Source organism: Barbus barbus (assembly GCF_936440315.1).
Source record: "Barbus barbus genome assembly, chromosome: 27".
Lineage (NCBI taxonomy): Eukaryota > Metazoa > Chordata > Actinopteri > Cypriniformes > Cyprinidae > Barbus > Barbus barbus.
Window position 1 is genome coordinate 21,717,985 of NC_136755.1, and position 6,769 is coordinate 21,724,753.

The window sequence follows — 6,769 nt, forward strand, 5'->3', positions numbered from 1 at the left end:
TTTCTCTTATCCACATTTCTCCAGTTTCTCTGAATCTTTTGATGATGTTATGCACTGTAGATGATAAGATTTGCAAAGCCTTTGCAATTTGACATTGCGGAACGTTGTTTTCAAAGTATTCCACAATCTTTTAAGCACTCTTTCCCAGATTGGAGATACTCTACCCATCTTTAATTCTGAGAGACTCTGACTCTCTAAGACATCCCTTTTATAGCTAATCATGTTACAGACCTGATGTCAGTTAACTTAATTAGTTGCTAGATGTTCTCCCAGCTGAATCTTTTAAAAAATTCTTGCTTTTTCAGCCCTTTGTTACCCCAGAGGCAACTTTTTTGAGACTTGTAGGAGGCATCAAATTGGAAATGAGTTAATTTATTGGATAAGTGTAAAATGTCTCAGTTTAAACATTTGTTATTTTCTCTGTGTTCTATTGTGAATAAAATTTTGGCTCATGTGATTTGAAAGTATTTTAATTTTCATTTTATTTAAATTTAAAAAACGTCCCAACATTTCCGGAATTTGGGTTGTAGTAGACTAGTACAAGGAGTACAATTTTATAATTTTTGTTTGGTTGAGTTGGGTGTATAACACTACAACTTCTGCTAATAATAATAATAATAATAATAGTAGTAGTGTGTGTGTGAAAAAAAGCTTTGTGAATTTAGTATTTTTTCATGTCATTACATTGTTTAGAGCATTAGAATTTTTTTTTAAATTAACGTTTTTGAAAAATTATATTTTATTAATATTTTTTTCAATGTCCTCTGTAGAGGACACTAGGACTAACATTTTCTAAAAATAAAATGGCATGAATAGACATCAAAAAGGCTAAAACAATGGGATTTTTTTTAAATCACCAATACATTTTTAGGTTTCAGGATTTTTTTCTTCTAAACTTTGTTTAAGGATGATTCTCAACTATGTTATAAAATATATAACAAAATGATTTGATATACCATTTTGTTTTATGCAATATGTCTGTACAAATTTCCATAAACTGGTTTTCCCATTAAACACAGTGTATCTATTCTGTATCTAATTTGCATATTAATGGGTTGCTGTTGGGACAGCATGTTGAAAAAAGAATTGTCATAATGGGAGTAATAATTGGGCAGATTTTCATAATAATATCTAATATTTAATAACAAAATAGATATATAATTTATTTTCCTATTCAATTGTAATGTCTCCCAAAATGCATAATAAACATCATTTTAGTCCTGGTGTCCTCTACAGTGGACATGTATGAAATGATGTCCTGTTTCATAACAGGAAGTCATATTTGAATTTGAAAACCCATAACATTTTCCTGAGATGTTGCTTTATGACAAACAATTAGAAAATTATTCAGATTTAAATGACAATTACAAAATATAATCATATTTCCGTGAGGATCTAAAATGTTTCACTAAATTAAATTTAGCCATCTTTAAAGACGTCCTGGGTGTGAGGGTGAGGTCATGGTGAAACGTCCAACCATTTAGTATCTCTGTAAAGCCCTGAATGTGCTCTGTACAGGACATCCAGACTTACAACTGTGACATGTGAGGTCTCAGAGAAATTCACTAAAATAGAATGTCCACTACAGAGGCAAAAACTCCATAGCTGGGTCTCAGGAGGATATTCAAACTATTATTATTCACTCGCAAATACATATTGTGTGCAACTGCTGCAAATGTAACTGATCTTTCTGAGATGTATAAGATGTCATGATGACATGTGTGTCACGCAGCACACGTATCTGGGAAATAGTGCTGAGGCAGGACAGAACATTCTAAAAGAGCTAGACGTGTCTTTCTGGGAACACAGTGTAACGATGCATGTGTGTGCTTGTGTAAATGAGTGAGATAGGCTTTCAAAGTTGTTTTAGTGAGATGGCTATCCCCAACAATCCCTTAAGACTCCCTAAACAAAAGCTATAGGTTTCAAAATAAAACTCATAACACTCGATACAATGGAACAAGCACACACGCTAGCAAATCTCAATTGGGGGTTGAAAATATTGGCAGGACAGAGGTTCAGTAAACAGAAACACCAGATAAGGACTATGCTGACGAAGCTACACTGATTAGAATGTCCCTATTTCACTCCTTGTTCTTGCCATCATCTCAAGTGAAATACATCACACTATCAACAGCAGGACAGATGGTTGGCGTTAAGTCAGAAAAAGATACAGATGTGTTTGTCTGTATTATAGTTAATCAAACATAAATTAACAAAAAGACCTAACATCTTTGAGTAAACTAGTTATCTAGTTACAGTATAAAAGTAAAAATTAACTGGATGTCACAGTGTTTTAATGGGGTTCATACTGTCTTTCTCATTCACACAACTATTTAACTGTATATTTTAGTGTAGTCTGTAGAGCCTGAGTCTGTAGAGGTGCCTATGGGGAAGTTGCCTAATGGTTAGAGAGTTGGACTTGTAATCCAAAGGTTGCGAGTTCGAGTCTCGGGCCTGCAGGGATTGTAGTGAATGTCCAGTGCTCTCTCCACCCTCACAACTGAGGTGCCCTTGAGCACCGAACCCACAACTGCTCCCCGGGCACCGCACCATAAATGGTATGGGGTATGGGTATTAATATGGGTCACCGAGTATGGGTCTCCATACTTGGCCGTATGTCACGTTACTGTTATACACCTGGTCAAGCCCCTTTGTAATAGAAACATTTAACATCAGTACCGCTGCTCCCTGTACGCAGTTTGCATAGGGCACCCAGAAGGGCACCATCCCAATTGCTAAAAAAAAAAACGAGCCATCCCGCGCCGGCTCGCACCTCATGTTTGCGGCTGAATGCAAATAATGATAATTGATGGACAACTATGAAAAGACATCAGCAATCCGGCGCCAAGAAAAAAAGAAAAAAGATGAAAACAAAACCTGTGCGTCACTTTCAGGTAACGTTAGGCTACATTCATAATCCTGTGAACTTTTTGGGGTGTTGAGGTTAATAACGTGTTGGTAATAATCTCACCACCACCAACGCATCTATTATTCTCTCAGAATTTCCATGTTCCTTTACAAAAGTTAGCCATGGTTTTAAGACAAATAATAAAAAAAGAAAAGAAAAAAAGAATCATGGTTCTTGTAGCCATGGTAACAGCAAATTATTTGTCACTTCAAATATTAATTTACAAAGAAGTATTAAGATAATATTTTTTGTATAAAAACAAGCCTAAGCCAACAACAGCCTTTAAAATGATTTAAATGCATTATATAAAATCGAGGCAACCGTGCTGAAAAAAACAATACAACCATCACAGAAAATTCTAATACCATCAAAAATACCATTACAAACATTACAAACCATCAAATTTTAACCATTAAAACCAATAAAAAAAAAATTTCTGTAGTGTGTTTTTGGACATATTCCATTAGGATTTATTGGTTTTAACAAGCCACCAATAGAAGGTGACCAGTTACCAGTAGAGACCCACAGACACCATTACAGTTTCCATTAAAACCAATACAAGTCCCATTATAACCAGTAAAACCATTACAAAGTTTGTGATGGTGATGTCTATTGTTTTTTTCAACATTAGCCAATATTACATTTACATTTATTCATTTAGCTGACGCTTTTATCCAAAGCGACTTACAATTGCTATACAGGTCCTTTTAAAAAAAATTAGCATATTGTGATAAAGTTCATTATTTTCTGTAACGTACTGATAAACATTAGACTTTCATATATTTTAGATTCATTACAACACAACTGAAGTAGTTCAAGCCTTTTATTGTTTTAATATTGATGATTTTGGCATACATCAGCTCATGAAAACCCAAAATTCCTATCTCAAAAAATTAGCATATTTCATCCGACCAATAAAAGAAAAGTGTTTTTAATACAAAAAAAAAAAAAGTCAACCTTCAAATAATTATGTTCAGTTATGCACTCAATACTTGGTCGGGAATCCTTTTGCAGAAATGACTGCTTCAATGCGGCGTGGCATGGAGGCAATCAGCCTGTGGCACTGCTGAGGTGTTATGGAGGCCCAGGATGCTTCGATAGCGGCCTTAAGCTCATCCAGAGTGTTGGGTCCTGCGTCTCTCAACTTTCTCTTCACAATATCCCACAGATTCTCTATGGGGTTCAGGTCAGGAGAGTTGGCAGGCCAATTGAGCACAGTAATACCATGGTCAGTAAACCATTTACCAGTGGTTTTGGCACTGTGAGCAGGTGCCAGGTCGTGCTGAAAAATGAAATCTTCATCTCCATAAAGCTTTTCAGCAGATGGAAGCATGAAGTGCTCCAAAATCTCCTGATAGCTAGCTGCATTGACCCTGCCCTTGATAAAACACAGTGGACCAACACCAGCAGCTGACATGGCACCCCAGACCATCACTGACTGTAGGTACTTGACACTGGACTTCAGGCATTTTGGCATTTCCCTCTCCCTAGTCTTCCTCCAGACTCTGGCACCTTGATTTCCGAATGACATGCAAAATTTGCTTTCATCCGAAAAAAGTACTTTGGACCACTGAGCAACAGTCCAGTGCTGCTTCTCTGTTCAAAAGTGGCTTGACCTGGGGAATGCGGCACCTGTAGCCCATTTCCTGCACACGGTGGCTCAGGATGTTTCTACTCCAGACTCAGTCCACTGCTTCCGCAGGTCCCCCAAGGTCTGGAATCGGTCCTTCTCCACAATCTTCCTCAGGGTCCGGTCACCTCTTCTCGTTGTGCTGCGTTTTCTGCCACACTTTTTCCTTCCCACAGACTTCCCACTGAGGTGCCTTGATACAGCACTCTGGGAACAGCCTATTCGTTCAGAAACTTCTTTCTGTGTCTTACCCTCTTGCTTGAGGGTGTCAATGATGGCCTTCTGGACAGCAGTCAGGTCGGCAGTCTTACCCATGATTGTGGTTTTGAGTAATGAACCAGGCTGGGAGTTTTTAAAAGCCTCAGGAATCTTTTGCAGGTGTTTAGAGTTAATTAGTTGATTCAGATGATTAGGTTAATAGCTCGTTTAGAGAACCTTTTCATGATATGCTAATTTTTTGAGATAGGAATTTTGGGTTTTCATGAGCTGTATGCCAAAATCATCAATATTAAAACAATAAAAGGCTTGAACTACTTCAGTTGTGTTGTAATGAATCTAAAATATATGAAAGTCTAATGTTTATCAGTACATTACAGAAAATAATGAACTTTATCACAATATGCTAATTTTTTGAAAAGGACCTGTATATGTCAGAGGTCGCACGCCTCTGGAGCAACTAGGGGTTAAGTGTCTTGCTCAGGGACACATTGGTGTCTCACAGTGGATTCGAACCCGGGTCTCTCACACCAAAGGCATGTGTCTTATCCACTGCGCCATCACCACCAACATATTACAAATGCATGCAAAAGGAGCCAAAGGCCTGGTCATTGCTGCTGTTACACTTATAGGACGATCATATCCTTGTTTAATTGGTTATTGATCAAACATTTAATTCAAACATCCACTTAATCTTTCATTTTTGGCCACCTTTTTGCTATAGATGACACAGCCTCTATAATGTCTTCAACAAAAAACATGTGGACAAAATGGTTTTATCGTAAACCGCTTAGTTTTGCGTGATTTCTGAATGCTTGAGACTAAAATCAATCAGACAACTGTATTAATAAAATAATAGCCATAGGTAACTGTTTAGAGCTACAATTGTAATTTGTAAATAATGCAATTTAATTACAATTTATTTACTTTTATATTTTATTAAAGTTCTATTTTGACCCCTATAGTAGTTTATATATGTATATTTACTTCCATAATATTTGAGGGAGGGGGCATAACAAAACAATCCTGCTTAGGGCACCCATTTGGCCAGCAGCGGCCCTGTTTAACATAATCTGGATTCTTTAGGTTCTACCTTATTTCCTGAGGCCAGTGTGAAAGCAGACAGCAAATAGGCCTTTGTGTGCGAATAGACCAGATCTCACTTTGATCTTTATCTTGGCATAAAACAGTTACATCTGTTTCACGATTTTCTTTCAATGAGGTAGTCACAGGTTATGACCCCATTTCTCCTCCCTCACATTAATTTATTGTCAGACTCTCCGTTTAACAGAAGCTTTACAGTAAAAGTAATCGTGTCGTCTTTGCTGTAAATGCAATAGTCTACCACCTGAGCCTCCTAATTCGCCAATGAAAAAAGCAAATTAAGAGGTTTAAAGTGTTCGAGACCGTTAAGATAGGAAGTCACAGAAAATCAGTAATGCGACAGGGAGCTCTGGTGGAAAGTTTAGGCATATTCATGACGTCCAGAAGCATTGCTAATTTATGAGGAAATTAAACTATGTATCTAGTAACTGTAACAGTGTAGACAATGTATTTATTTGTTTGGAATCTATATAAACATTTCATATCAAATAACTAGAAACTGTGCTTTGCGCTCTCAAATATGGTATGTTACCTCTATGAAACCTCTACAGCAATATCTTTGTCAAAACATAAATTATTAAGAAAACACACAAGATTTTCATTCTGGCAGTAGTAACTAAAGGTCGAACAAGTTAATTTCTAATTTAAGAATTAAATAGGCCTACCCTTTTCTGGATATTAAACATTGACTGACAGCCTTTATTCACATGTCTCGTAATTTCTCATAAAATTCATAATAGTGTAAATACATCGCTAATGTCATAGAATAGCATTTGTTAATAGCGGGCCACATTGTATTACAACGTTCCCTGAAGCATTAAAAAACTGATAAATAACAGATTGGAATTGGATATTAAAATACTAGCAGATTTGTCTGATTTAAAAGGAATACAAAAAACTGAGATTAA